This window comes from Oryctolagus cuniculus, chromosome 19, assembly GCF_051225735.1.
Source record: "Oryctolagus cuniculus isolate XC-2025 breed Fujian yellow rabbit chromosome 19, ASM5122573v1, whole genome shotgun sequence".
Lineage (NCBI taxonomy): Eukaryota > Metazoa > Chordata > Mammalia > Lagomorpha > Leporidae > Oryctolagus > Oryctolagus cuniculus.
Genome location: NC_142885.1, coordinates 51,551,573 through 51,565,772, shown reverse-complemented (window position 1 = coordinate 51,565,772; position 14,200 = coordinate 51,551,573). Strand labels below are relative to the sequence as shown.

The window sequence follows — 14,200 nt, the reverse complement described above, 5'->3', positions numbered from 1 at the left end:
CGCGCTGATCCGAAGCCAGGAGCCAGGTGCTTCTCCTGGTCTCCCATGCGGGTGCAGGGCCCAAGCACTTGGGCCATCCTCCACTGCCTTCCCGGGCCACAGCAGAGAGCTGGCCTGGAAGAGGGGCAATCGGGACAGAATCCGGCGCCCCGACCGGGACTAGAACCCGGTGTGCTGGCGCCGCAAGGTGGAGGATTAGCCTAGTGAGCCGCGGCGCCGGCCCCTATGCTATTCTTAAAATGACACAATGGCTAATGGTTTCCAAGGCTTTGCAATGAGAGGAGGAGGATGTGCCTATGAGTATGGGGCAACGTCTGTGGTAATGGAAGTGTGTCACCGTTTTGTGGTGGCAGGTACATGAGTGCATATGTGTGCTAAAATACACAGAACTGCATACTCCAAAAAATATATTTTGCTGGTGATAATTTATAAAAATGTATTTAACAATAACGAAATAAGTTCTATCTGTGTCTATTGACTTGGAGGGTTCTCCATGATAATTTAGGAAGATGAAACTTGTAAAGTAAGGTGTACAGCATCCTGTTTTTGTAAAAACACATACCTGAAGCAACCTTTATTTTATTATATGTTTGGACATATGTTTGTCCCTGAGTAAATAAAAACACACTGGACTACTGACGTTGACTATTGAAAGCAGGAATGGAAGCAGGGATATTAAGAGGCATTTGTTTGCACGTTTTTGCATTATTTCACTCATGGTATGGAGTACATAGTACATTTTTAATTAAAACAAGAAAGCCAGACCAAATTAATAAAGGAAAATTAAAGAGATAAAAGAAAAGTAAAAAGAATGCAAACTGGTAAGAATAAAATAAAGGTCAAACAGAACTGGCTGGCAGGAAAATGACCTCAGGGGTTCACAGGTCAGGAGGCTAGTGTGGTACTGAAGTTCCCAAGTCAGAAAAATGAGTATTACTGAAACTCCAGAAAGATGACCCATCCTGGGCCAGGAACAAGCAGTTGTTCAGTGATAAAGACTTGGGCTCATTTCTAGGACCCAACCCAGCATCTTTGTTTCTTTCATCACTTCTTTGTTCTTCTACATGCCTGTCATACATCAGCCATCACCCAACATCTATCCACTATTTGTTAAACGCCTACTGTGTTTTTAATTTTAAGGTTCTGCATCATCATAAAATCCAAACTTTTCTGTGTTTGCGTTTAATTTTAATTATTTTATTTTTATTTATTTGAAAGGCAGAGACATAGAGAGGGAGGTACAGAGGCACACAGAGAGACCTTCCATCTATTAGTTCACTCCTCAATTGCCTGGAAAAGATGGAGATGAGTCAGGCTGAAGCCAGGAGCCAGGAACTGCATCTGAGTCTCCCATACAGGGATCAGGGACACAAGTACTTGAGTCATCACCACTGCTTCCCAGGGTGTGCATTAGCAGGAGGTTGTGATGAGACGTGGAGATGGGATGTGGGCATCCCACACGGTGCCTTAACAGTTGCAGCAAACGCCCGCCTTGTGTCTTCAAAGACAACAATGTTTGGAGTTGCTAAGATCCTTTTCCATACCTTCTCAGCTTCTATCTCTGAGACTGGGGCTCATGGACCCTTCCTCTTGCAGGACATGGCTGTGACAACTCTACAGAGGGAGCCAGTATCTATCCAGTCTTGTGACTCTCTTTGAAATGGGCATTTGGGAACCTTAGGACCTGGCAATAGACCTTGCAATGATTTCTCCCCTGCTTGAAAAACCTGCAGAGCATCCTCTCCCAGTTCCTGATGTTACTGATTCAATAGATGCTCCCCACACTGCAAGAGCAGGGTTCTGAAGCCAACCTGCTTGAGTTCCAGTCCTGGCTCTGCCACTCACCGACCGAGTGTTTCTGGGCAAGATTAATGGCATCTCTGGGCATCCTGGCTTCCTCCTCTGTATACCAAGCATGAAAGGTGAGTGTATAAAAGAATGAGAAGCACTGAGCAGAGTGTCCACTCACAGCAAGCTTCCTCACCAGTATTATTATTATTGCTGTTGTTGATAATTATCTGGTATCTTGTATGTGGGTTGCATTGATCAGATGAGAACTCCACATGTTGTAGTGAGTAGCAGAAAACACTGAGCACCCTACATAATAGAATCACACTTATGGCACAACTGTGCATATGTGTTTATGTGTGTGAGTGTGTGTGCGTGGGGTTATATGTCCAACTTTGTGTGTATAAATGTACACTTGAGAAAACATGGTAGAACATACAAGGGTATTTCAAAAAGAGAGAGTTGGGGGGGCATTTCAAAAAGCTTGTAGGAGGGGTGGGCTTTTTGTAGAGGAGCAGTTAGGCTGTCCACATTCCATGTCCCAGTGCCTCACTCTCAGCCTTACCCTCCATTCCAGCTTTCTTCTGTTACTCTGAGAGGTAACAAGTGGTGGCTCAAGTACTTGGCTCTCTGCTACTCACATGGGAGACCCAGATGGAGTTCCAGGCTGCGCCTTCTGCCTGGCCAAGTGCCAGCTGTTGTGGGCATTTGGGGAGCAGACAAGCACATGGAAGATCTTTCTGTGTCTCTCTTGTCTCTTTGCCTTTCACTTAAGTCAAATAAATTTTTAAAAAAGTTTTTGGAAAAATGGAATTAAAAGGAAAGTTGATTTGAGTCTCAAAAACACTTGAAACCAGCATAGTTTCCCCATAATTCTCATCTTCCAAAAGCTTTCTGAAGCCTCCTTATCCTTCAAACTGTTACCAGTAGTAACATCTCAGAGAGACCAATCAAGGAGAGAATTAAAAGGGAACTTCATATGGGTGAAACTGACATTTTGAGATCTGATGATTGTTTATAGTCCTTGTCTGTCCTCTTGAGGAACAGTGGTTTTTCTACTTGATACTTGTTGAATTCTTTGTTTGGTGGAGGGTTAGGCTTGTGATTGTGAAGTAAATTGAAGGTATATTATTTTTGTGAAAATTAAATAAGACAAGGAGGAGGAGGATGGAAGTGATGGAGAGAGGAGGGTAAGGTGAGAAGTATTATGTTCTTAAAACTGTGTATATGAAATTTTTCCTTTTATGTAAATTTAAAAATTTTAAGAAATTAAAGGGAAATTTACTTAATATTTTATTTTCTTTTATTGTCCAAAAGGCTATCATTCATGTTATTGTTTTCATAATATAAAAAGAAAAACAAAAAAGAAAATTTAGGGAAAAGAATGAATAGACTTTAAAAATGGAGATAAGACAAGCCATATTCTATACAGAAAACCTATTAACTTTATAAGTCGTTGGTGGGATGAGGTTCACAAACGTAGCCATAAAAGGCATGTATTTTTTCTCTAATAGTAAAGCAATTTCTGGCATTGTTGATCCTAATGTGAAGATGAGATTTGTCTGGTATAGATCCGTGAGGTCATTCTAATAAATCATTCTGCTGGTTGCTGCGTTGAATTCGAAGCCTGAAGCAGCAGCTCTGTGTGTCTGTGCCTCCCCAGACATTCTTGGTCCTGGTCTCCTCTGCCCCCAACCTGGATGGACCGAGTCATGGAGTCCGGAGCTGGACCCTGCTCTCTACAGGGGCCCCTCCTCAGTTCCCTATCTGCCTCCTCACCTTCGTGCACCGAAGCTCCCCAGAGATGACTGACTCACCACCACAGAGAACACAGAGGTTGCTTTGGTCCCAGTAAAAAACTGTAAAACATGTGAGCCATTTTGAGGAAGGTCACGGGAAATGCTTATTAGGGAAAAAAAAGAACTATACATGATAAACTTACATTTAAAATTTTCATTTATTTTATATAAAAGGCAGCCGCACTCTCTACTTCTCTCTCATATATACTCACACTGAGCGGGATGAGGGTAGGGGAGAGATCTTCCACCTGCTGGTTCAGTCTCCAGTTGCCTGCAACCATTGGGGCCTAACTAGGCTGAAACTGGAAGCCTGGAACTCAATGTGGGATTCCCCACGTGGGTGGCAGGGACCCGAACACTTCAGCTGTCACCTGCTGCCTTCCAGGATGTGTGTTAGCAGGAAGCTGGAATCAGGAACTCAGCCAGGACTCAAGCCCAAGCATTCCAATATGGGATGTGAACATCCCAAATGGCTTTGTAAGCTCTTTGCCAAATACCCACCCTTCTTTTTCTTCCTCCTACCCTCGCCCCCTCGCCCCCTCACCCCCTCGCCCCCTTCCCCTCTTCCTTCCTTCCTTCCTTCCTTTCTCTCTCTTTTAAAAGATTTATTTTATTTGAAAGAGTTACAGAGAGAAAGGGAGAGACACACAGAAAGCCAGGAGCCAGGTGTTTCCTCCTGGTCTCCCATACGGGTGCAGGGCCCAAGCACTTGGGCCATCTTCCACTGCCTTCCCGGGCCACAGCAGAGAGCTGGACTGGAAGAGGGGCAACCGGGACTAGAACCCGGCGCCCATGACAGTTTAATTTTTAAGTATACCATTATGTTTTATAAAGCACCTAGAGCAAGGGCATAGCGTGGTCTCAGAAATGACCCACAGTCAGGAAATCCAGGCAGAAGCTTTTCTCCCTTGCTCACTTCTCTTTCTGTATACACACCTCAGTGGTGGGCTTTCAAATATGCCCTTCTGGGGCTGGTGTTGCAGTGTAGTGGGTTAAGGCTGCTCCACTCCCAATCCAGCTCCCTGCTAATGCACCTGGGAAAGCAGTGATGGGAAAGGAGGATGGCCCGATGCCTGGCTTCTGCCACCCACATGGTAGACACAGATGAAGCCTTTGGCTCCTGGCTTCAGTCTGGCCCAGTCCTGTACGTTGAGGCCATTCTGAAGAGTGAACCAGCAGGTGGAAGATCTCTCTCTGTCTCTCTGTAACTCTACCTTTCAAATAAATAAGTAAATCTTTTTTAAAAAGTCCTCCTTTTTAAAATTTGTATGAGTGGTGTTGAACATCTTCTCATTTGGTCATTGTCTTTTTCTGCTGGTCTAGGGTCTTTTTACTTGTTGAACGTTTTATTTAGTAGAGCCATTAACCCTTTTAATATAATGTAAATCAAAACAGTTATCCCAAAAAATAAATAAACCGTTAAGTTAGTAAGAAGTAAAAGAATTTTCCTCAAATTCTTTGGCCATTCTTTCCTTCAAAGGTGGTCTAATTCCCTTCTCATTGAGTGGGCGGAAGTATTACTTTCAGGGTTTGTTTGGTGTAGTAGTTAAGATGCTCCACACACACACACACACACACACACACATCCTACAGAAGAGTTCCTGAGTTCAAGCCCTGCCTCCACTTCCAATTCCAGTTTCCTGCTAATGCACACCCTAGAAGGCAGCAGGTGATGGCTCAAGTAACTGGGTCCCTGCTACCCTCATGAGAGACTGAAATCCAGGCTCTGTGCTCCGGGGTTTGGCCTGGCCCAGCCCTGGGTGTTTCAGGCATTTGGAGAATGAACCGGTGATGGAAGATCTCTCCATCTCTCTCTTTTTCTGCACTTCAATAAAAATGAAAATAAATAAAAACTAAAAATAAATCATTTTCACTTCACAGACAACACTAACCTGTCAGTAATCAAGCTTATAGCTGTGTTATTACTAATGTCCCAAGAGAATCCTCCTTGGTGGGGTTTAATGTGTCTCCTGTTTTATTCCTATGCAACACTTTAGAGGAAAACCAGTTGCTGATCAATGAAACATAAAACAAAACCCTTGAATCAGCATGGATGAGTGGAAATGGTCACCAGTTATAGTCAAGAAGCTTTAGAACATAACATGTACCCTTTAAAATAGTATTTTAGCTCATCAATTTAACCTTTCCAAGTCTAGTTTTCTAACCTTTCCTAGTACCTTGTACATGTATTGTGCTCACTGATGAGATAGTGTGTGAAAGCTCTGTGTGAGCTATAACCATATTACCAATGTAACCAGTAAACATAACTAAATAAAATGGACATGTTAGCTAAGAAGATAATGGCAGAACTAGGTTGCCATGTTGAACTGTTGTCCAAATATGCTGACTGACAGCCGTTTGGGAGAATGAGAGAGAGTTGCTGTCTGTACAGTAAGCCCTTGTGCCAAATTTGCTCCTGTAATTTATGCATATTTTCACTAGGTGGTGGCAGTGGGCCGTGTTCTTTTTTTTTTAACTTTTATTTAATAAATCTAAATTTTGAAAGTGCAACTTTTGGATTGTAGCAGTTTTCCCCCCATAACCACCCTCCCACCCACAAACCATCCCATATACGACTCCCTCTCTCATCCCATTCTTCATTAAGATTCATTTTTAATTATCTTTGTATACAGAAGATCAACTTAGTATATACTAAGTAAAGATTTCAACAGTTTGCACCCACACAGATACACAAAGTATAAAGCACTGTTTGAGTACTAGTTTTACCATTAATTCACATAGTACAACACATTGAGGACAGAGGTCCTACATGGGGAGTAAGTGCACAGTGACTCCTGCTGTTGATTTAACAATTGACACTCCTATTTATGACGTCAGTAATCATCCAAGGCTCTTGTCATGAGCTGCCAAGGCTATGGAAGCCTCTTGAGTTTGCCGACTCTGACCTTATTTAGACAAGGTCAGAGTCAAAGTGGAGGTTTTCTCCTCCCTTCAGAGAAAGGTACCTCCTTCTTTGATGGGCTGTGTTCTTTTAATCTGAGTAGTAGGAAGCCTCCATGGAGAAATTAACTGTGCACCTCTCTATGACTCCTAAGTCAGCATCCAGGCCTCCCAGGCCTCACTCAGATCTCCACCAGGCTTGTCACCGAAGCCTCCCCAAAGCCTTTGGCAGCCCCCTCAGGCTGCTCTTTTCTCCGCTGCCCTCCCTCTGAGGCTTTTCCCTCCCGTTGCCTCAAACTTCCTTGCACAGTCAGCAGATCCTGGAAGCTCTCACTATCTGTCTTCCCTCCCCTAATCTGTTTTCAGAGATCACAGGATCAAAGCTTCCAGGAGAGAGAAAAATAGAAGAGCTCTGTGTACGCAGAACATGCCCCCACCACACACACACACCCTGACGGTATCAGAAGCTTCATTTTTTCTCTTTTGCCCACTGCAAGAGAATTTGCTTCCTTACTTGACTTGCTTCGGTCTCTTCCCTACTCCAGTCACTTTTTCCAATGAATTCAGTATGCAGAGAAGAGGTTGCATATAGCTTATGCATGGTATGCTTCTATGACAGTTTCTTTGACTACAGACTTTCCTTCCACAGATCAGGAATCTGATTTATTTAGAAGTACGTTTCTTAAACTGCTTCAGGGACATCTATAGCCCAACTGAGCATATGCCTTATGATTTCTCTACCGTGATTAGGTGTGGACACACGGATCAGGAAACTGAAGCACATTAGAAAGGAGAAGTTTAAGGGTGGTTGTTGTGGTACAGTGGGTTAAGCCACCACTTGGAATGCCCACATCCCATATCAGAGTGCTGGTTCAAGTCCCAGCTACTGTGCTTCCAACACAGATTCCTGCTAATGCACCTGGGATGCAAGTGTTTGAGTCCGTGCCACCCATGTGGGAGATCCAGATGGAGCTGCTGGCTTTGGCCTGGCCCAGCCCTGGCTGTTGTGGTCATTTGGGGAATGAACCGGTGGATGGAAGATTCTTTCTCTCTCTCTCTCTTCCTGGCGCGTGCTCTCTCTCTCTCTCCCTCTGCCCCCTCCTCTCTCTCTCTCTGTCACCCTGCCTTTGAAATAAATAAATTAAAAAAAGAAGCTTATTCTTTTCCCCCATGAAAGAAGTCTGGAGGCTGACTCTCAGTGTGGAAAGGCATTTGTCTGATTGGCCGAGCTCCTTCTATCTTTCTAATAAATAAGAGCTATCCCAGTAGTGTGGCTTTTATCACCAAGGCCACCTTATGGTCAGAAACACCTGCTGGATCTCTGTGCATCATGCCTGCATTTTGGGCAGCAGGAGGTGGAAAGAAGGAAGGTACAGAAAGCAGAGGTGTCCACTCAAGTTGCTTCCTTTAAGCAAGATTCTCGAAAGTCTGACCCAGGGCTTCTATTTAGTTTACTGACTGTAATGCAATCATAAGGCCACATGTAGCCTCAAGGGAGCTGGGGCAGGGTCCCCTCTTATGAATGCATTGCAACAAATAAAATCAAGAGTGGGTACTTTCTGGCAATTAACCACTCATGCCAGTTTTATACCTCATCCATTGACTTACTTTTTTAATGCTGTATAAATTTTTCAAATAATTTATAAAAATTTTTAATTGACAGGTGATAACCTACACTTTCAGACTTGAGTCAGTCTTTCTGTCATCTTGCCTAGTTGGCTCTATCTGACATTTCTTCTTCAACTTCTCTCCCTCAATTCTTTCCCAGGTGGAGGAGGGATAGCTGTCTGATGATCAGAGTTTAGGTCCCGTTGACTGGCGGATAAGCACACTGCACCTCAAACTGCCAATGCACAGTTGAAATACTCTCCTTCTTCCTGACTTCACGCACTTGGAAAGAGAAGCTGATCCAAGGGTCTGACCCTTTCTCATTTCTTTCATGTTCTTGCTTTATACATAGGCAGAGAATGGACAAAATTGGCCAAGGAGAAAAGGAGCAAAGAACAATGTTTAGAAAAGGCTGAGGAAGATCATATATAAAGGTAGGAAAGATGGAGAAGTATAGTTTTCCCCAATCTAGTATATAAAATCAATAATTCAGGATTTAAAAAATAGTTTAATAGGGAGAGAGAGAGCTTGCTTGCTCCCATTCACTGGTTCATTCCCCCAAATACCTGTAACAGCTGGGTCTAGGCTGAGGTCACAATGAGGACCAGGGAACTCCATCTGGGTCTCCCACATGGGTGGCAGGAACTCGACTAGTTGAGCCACCACCTATTGCTTTACAGGGTCTGTCTTAGCAGGAACCTGGAGTCAGGAGCTGGAAGTGGCTATTGAACCCAGGCATCCTGCTATGGGATTTTACATAGCTTTATAGACTTTGAATCACATTTATTTCTTTTTTAGTATAGATTAGGTAATCACAATTTTTTAAGATTTATTTTTTATTTATTTGAAAGGCAGAGTTAGAGAAAGAGAGAGAGAGTGAGAGAGAGAAAGAGAGAGATACAGAGAGATCTCCCATCTGCTGGTTCACTCTCCAAATGGCCACACAATGTCCAGGGCTGTGCCAGGCCAAAATCAGGAGCCTGGAGCTTCTTCCACGTCTCTCACATGGATGCAGGGGCCCAAGGACTTGGGCCATCTTCTGTTTTCCCAGGTGCATTAACAGGGAGCTGGATCAGAAGTGGGGCAGCTGGGACTTGAACCAGTGCTTAAGTGAGATGCTGGTGCCACAGGTGGTGGCTTTACTGGCTATGCCACAACCCCAGCCTCCCTCCCCTTTTAATGGATTTTAATTTTAATTAGTTTTTAATGGTTCAATATAGTTCGTAGATATAATTCTAAGAATATAATGATATTCCCTTCCTCTTTCCCTCTCTCTTCCTCTTACCCTCCCTTCCTCTCCCTTTCATTCTTTTTTTTTTTTTTAGTTTTTGAGATAACATCTTTTAAATTTGTACATGGCTTTCTTTTTTTTTTTTAAAGATTTTTATTTAATTATTTGACAGGTAGATTTTTTATAGACAGTGAGAGAGAGAGACAGAGAGAAAGGTCTTCCTTCCATTGGTTCAATCCCCAAATGGCTGCAATGGCCAGAGCTATACCAATCCGAAGCCAGGAGCTAGGAGCTTCCTCCTGGTGTCCCATGTGGGTACAGGGGCCCAAGCACTTGGGCCATCCTCCACTGCTTTCCCGGGCCACAGCAGAGAGCTGGACTGCAAGAGGAGCAGTCCATATGGACTAGAACCAGGCGCCCATATGGGATGCCGACGCCGCAGGCAGAGGATTAACCTAGTGCGCCACCGCTCTAGTACATGACTTTCTTAACTAGTACCGCTAGGCCAAACACCTGCCCTAAAATTTAGGATTTTTGAAGTTTACCATAGGGCATAATGGAATCTGAGTAATGGCTTTTTGGAATACAATAGGATAAGATAAAAACTGCTGACAAAGGTCCGTTTGCAAACCTCTCCACCACCCCTATTATTCTGTCCATTGGGTGGTTACCGCGCTATTTTGGGTGGAATACACAGTGAGCTCAGGAAGTCATTGTGACTTGGGTAGGCATGAAGTAGCCATGACAGCCTTCTTGTGGTATAAGATGTTACCTGTCCTGTATGTCCTAGAGTACAATCTTAAAGATTCTCTTAGCCATTAATTATCTTCTTTTATGCTGTTCCGGGATTCCGGTGATGTGGATAACGTGTGTGTTGTGGTTTGGAGATGAGTTTGGATGTTGAATGTTGAAAGCTGGGTCTCCAAAGCCTGATGTTAATTGTTAAAGGATTCAGGTGGAAACCGAATGCAGTTATGTCCTTCTGGCAAGTGATTGGATTGCATCTGGTTGGTGAGGTGGAGCCCCCACGATCAGATTGTGTTGGCTTTATAAGGCAAGGCCACAAAGGCATACATAAGCCTGCTCCCTGTCTCTGTGCTTTGTGGCTCACCAGGGGGCTGTTCCTCTGCACACACCCTGCCACTCACTGCTGTCTGTGGCCTCATCAGATGCCAAAGAAATGGGACTGCTGAATCTTGGTGGTGAATTTCTAAAACTGTGAGCTCTCTTCCATCACGAGTAGCATCTTAGATATTTAGTTGTAGTTACAGGAAGCTGACTAATGCAGCTTGTGTGTGGTCGTGTAATGTCTGCAAACAGGCTGTCCTTTGAAAGCTAAAATTCAACAGCCAAGAAAAAGCCCACCTCATTTCTTCTACCAAATGTCCTTCTTCTTTTGGTTTGTTTATTTCTGGGTGTCCCTGAAGATTCAACTCTCTTTTTAAAATTAAGATTTATTTATTTATTGGAAAGCTAGAGTTACAGAGAGAGGGGGTGGGAAATATATATAGAGAAGTCTTCCATCCACTGGTTCACTCCTCACATGGCCTCAACGGCCAGAGCGGGACCAGGCTGCATCCAGGAGCTGCATCCAGGTCTCCCACATGGGTATCAGGGGCCCAAGCACTTGGGTCATTATCTGCTTCTTTCCTAGACACATTAACAGGGAGGCGGATCAGAAGTGGAGCAGCCAAGACTTGAACTGGTGTTCACATAGGATGCTGGCGTCACAGACAGTGACTCAACCTGCTGTACCACAACACCAGCCCCAGAGCAAACATTTACTACTGTATTCAACTCCTCTCCTTTTCCCTCTGTTTCCCAAGCCACATCTCATCAGTTTCCCACTGACCATTTTCAACTTCTCCATGTGCACTCCTGACTTCTAGCTCTTCTTCTAGTGTCCCAATCTAAGTTTTCGCACCTCTCACCTAGATTGACGCAGCTGTGACCTAAGTGGTTTTCTGACAGGGAGGACGTCTGGTTACTCTAGTGAGAATGTCAGTGATAGAAAAGCTGGTGTCAGCTGGCGCCGCGGCTCAATAGGTTAATCCTCCGCCTTGCGGCGCCAGCACACCGGGTTCTAGTCCTGGTTGGGGCACCGGATTCTGTCCTGGTTGCCCCTCTTCCAGGCCAGCTCTCTGCTGTGGCCCGGGAGTGCAGTGGAGAATGGCCCAAGTGCTTGGGCCCTGCACCCCATGGGAGACCAGGAAAAGCACCTGGCTCCTGCCATCGGATCAGTGCAGTGCGCCAGCCGCAGCGGCCATTGGTGGGTGAACCAATGGCAAAAGGAAGACCTTTCTCTCTGTCTCTCTCTCTCCCTGTCCACTCTGCCTGTAAAAAAAAAAAAAAAAAAAAAGGAAAAGCTAGTGTCCTAGGAAGAAGGTCAGTGGTAGGATCTAGGGCTTTAGGGATCTTGACACGTGTTGGAATAAATTGTGGAGTATGGTCTGTTGATGGAGATGATTTTAGGTAATAGAGAATCAGAAAGTGGGAAAGACAATGTTCTTTGTTTCAACTATCTTTTTTTAAGATTATTTATTTATTTGAGAGGTAGAGTTACAGACAGAGACAGGAAGACAGAGAATGATTTTCCACCCACTGGTTCACTCCCCAAATGGCTGCAATGGCCAGAGCTGGGCCGATCCAAAGCCAGGAGCCAGGAGCTTCTACCAGGTCTCTCACATGGGTGCAGGGGCCCAAGCACTTGGGCCATCTGCTACTGCTTTCTCAGGCCACAGCAGAGAGGAGGATCAAAAGAGGAGCAGCCAGGACATGAACTGGCACCTATATGGGATGCTGGTGCTGCAAGCAGAGGCTTAGTCCACTTTGCCACAGCACCGGCCCCTCAAATATCTTTATACATTTAATTTAAGGGACCAGTGTTGTGGCCTAATAGGTTAAGCCTCCTCTTGCAGTGCTGGCATTCCATATGGGTGTTGGTTCATGTCTCAGCTTTCCCTCTTCCAATCCAGCTCCCTGCTGATGTGCCTGATAAAAGCAGCAGAAGATGGGGTTGGCGCTGTGGCACATGCAGTGGGTTAAAGCCCTGGCTTGAAGTGCTGGCATTCCATATGGACGCCGGTTCTAGTCCCAACTGCTCCTCTTCCAATCCAGCTCTCTGTTATGGCCTGGAAAAGCAGTAGAAGATGGCCCAAGTCCTTGGGCCCCTGCACCCATGTGGGAGACCCGGAAGAAGCTCCTGGCTCCTGGCTTCGGATCGGCATAGCTCCGGCTATTGCAGCCATCTAGGGAGTGAACCAATGGATGGAAGACCTCTCTCTCTCTCTCTCTGCCTCTCTTCTCTCTGTGTAACTTTGACTTTCAAATAAATAAAACAGATCTTTTAAAAAAAAAGCAGCAGAAGATGGCCTGAGTGCTTGGGCCCCTGCATCTACATGAGAGACCCAGAAGAATTTCCTGGCTCCTGGCTTCAGGCTTGCCCAGCTCTTGCTGTTGCAGCCATTTGGGGAGTGAACCAGTGGATGGAAGACCTCTCTCTCCCGTTCTGTAACTCTACCTTTCAAATAAAATAGATGTTTAAAAAATTCAAACTTTTAATCAATGTAATATACTAATTTAAAAATTGTTCCATAGTTTAAACATTTTAATCAAGATCAGTAGTCACTACTTCCCTGTACATAACCTACAAGCCTAATTCTCAATAGGCAACCATTTTCTTTTAATGATGTATTTATTTAATGAAAGACAGCGTTACAGAGAGAGAGAGAGAGAGATCTTCCATCTAGTGGATCATTCCCCAAGTCACAGCAACGGAAGCCAGGAGCTCATCCAGGTCTCCTATGTGGGTGGCAGGGACCCAGAAGTGGAACAGCTGGGACACGATCCGGTGCTGTTATGCGATGTTACTGTTGCGGGTGGTGGCTTTATCTGCTACACCTCAGTGCTGGCCCCAGGCAGCCATTTTCCCCTCTCAGCTTTTTTGACATTTACCTTCACATTTATAAATTATATATTCATACTGACATTTCTTGATTTTTCTGAAAAAAATTTTAATTAAACAACTGTGTGTGATGTCCTACTCTGGGAGATGAGAATTTAGCTTTCAGCCTGCTGCATTCCTCCTCCCATTCCATCATTTCTCAACATGGTTGTATCACAATTTTGTGTTAAGTAACATCAACGTTATTGTGATCATGAAAATACTGTTCTCAGGGGACCCATAAGGTGTCCTATGACTATAATTCCTCTCTTTTTATTTTTTCCTGGAGTTAATGATGGCCTCTTTGTTGTTTGTGCAGTAATCTATGCATTTATTGCTTTCCGAGTTATTGAAAACTCACTCAGTGTCATCACTGTGTTAGGGAAGTGTTGAGCTCTGTGTGACCCCCGGGGTGTTCCTGTGGTTGCTTTGCCTTTTTTTTTGACAGGCAGAGTGGACAGTGAGAGAGAGAGACAGAGAGAAAGGTCTTCCTTTGCCGTTGGTTCACCCTCCAATGGCCGCTGCAGCTGGCGCACTGTGCTGATCCGAAGCCAGGAGCCAGGTGCTTCTCCTGGTCTCCCATGCGGGTGCAAGGCCCAAGAACTTGGGCCATCCTCCACTGCACTCCCGGGCCACAGCAGAGAGCTGGCCTGGAAGAGGGGCAACCGGGACAGAATCCGGTGCCCCGACCGGGGCTAGAACCCGGTGTGCTGGTGCTGCAAGGCGGAGGATCAGCCTATTGAGCCGTGGCGCCGGCCGGCTGCTTTGCTCTTGACTGTTGCTCCTGAGGCCGTCCGCACCTTCACCATCACCCTGGAAACTTCCTTGGTTCCTCCTTCTGCACCACCTGTTTCCTAGGGGTTGGGTGTTCCTTTTCCTTGATGTGTTCCCTTCGGTAGCTTCTGAGATACTGTGAGAGGAAAGTAAATT

The 14,200-nt window shown here is 45.0% G+C and overlaps 1 long non-coding RNA gene across 4 annotated transcripts in view; it reads left to right on the top strand.

Annotated features, from left to right (window-relative positions):
- Positions 1–14,200, top strand: part of LOC149120593 (uncharacterized) — a 258,624-nt gene that overhangs the window by 79,281 nt on the left and 165,143 nt on the right. Inside the window, exon 4 of one of the 4 annotated variants that reach the window (XR_016226351.1) lies at positions 1,597–2,029. The exons of the other annotated variants lie outside the window; for them this stretch is intronic. This is a non-coding gene — a long non-coding RNA (uncharacterized LOC149120593). Of the gene's footprint in view, positions 1–1,596; positions 2,030–14,200 lie in introns of those variants that run through there. 4 annotated transcript variants of the gene reach the window in all.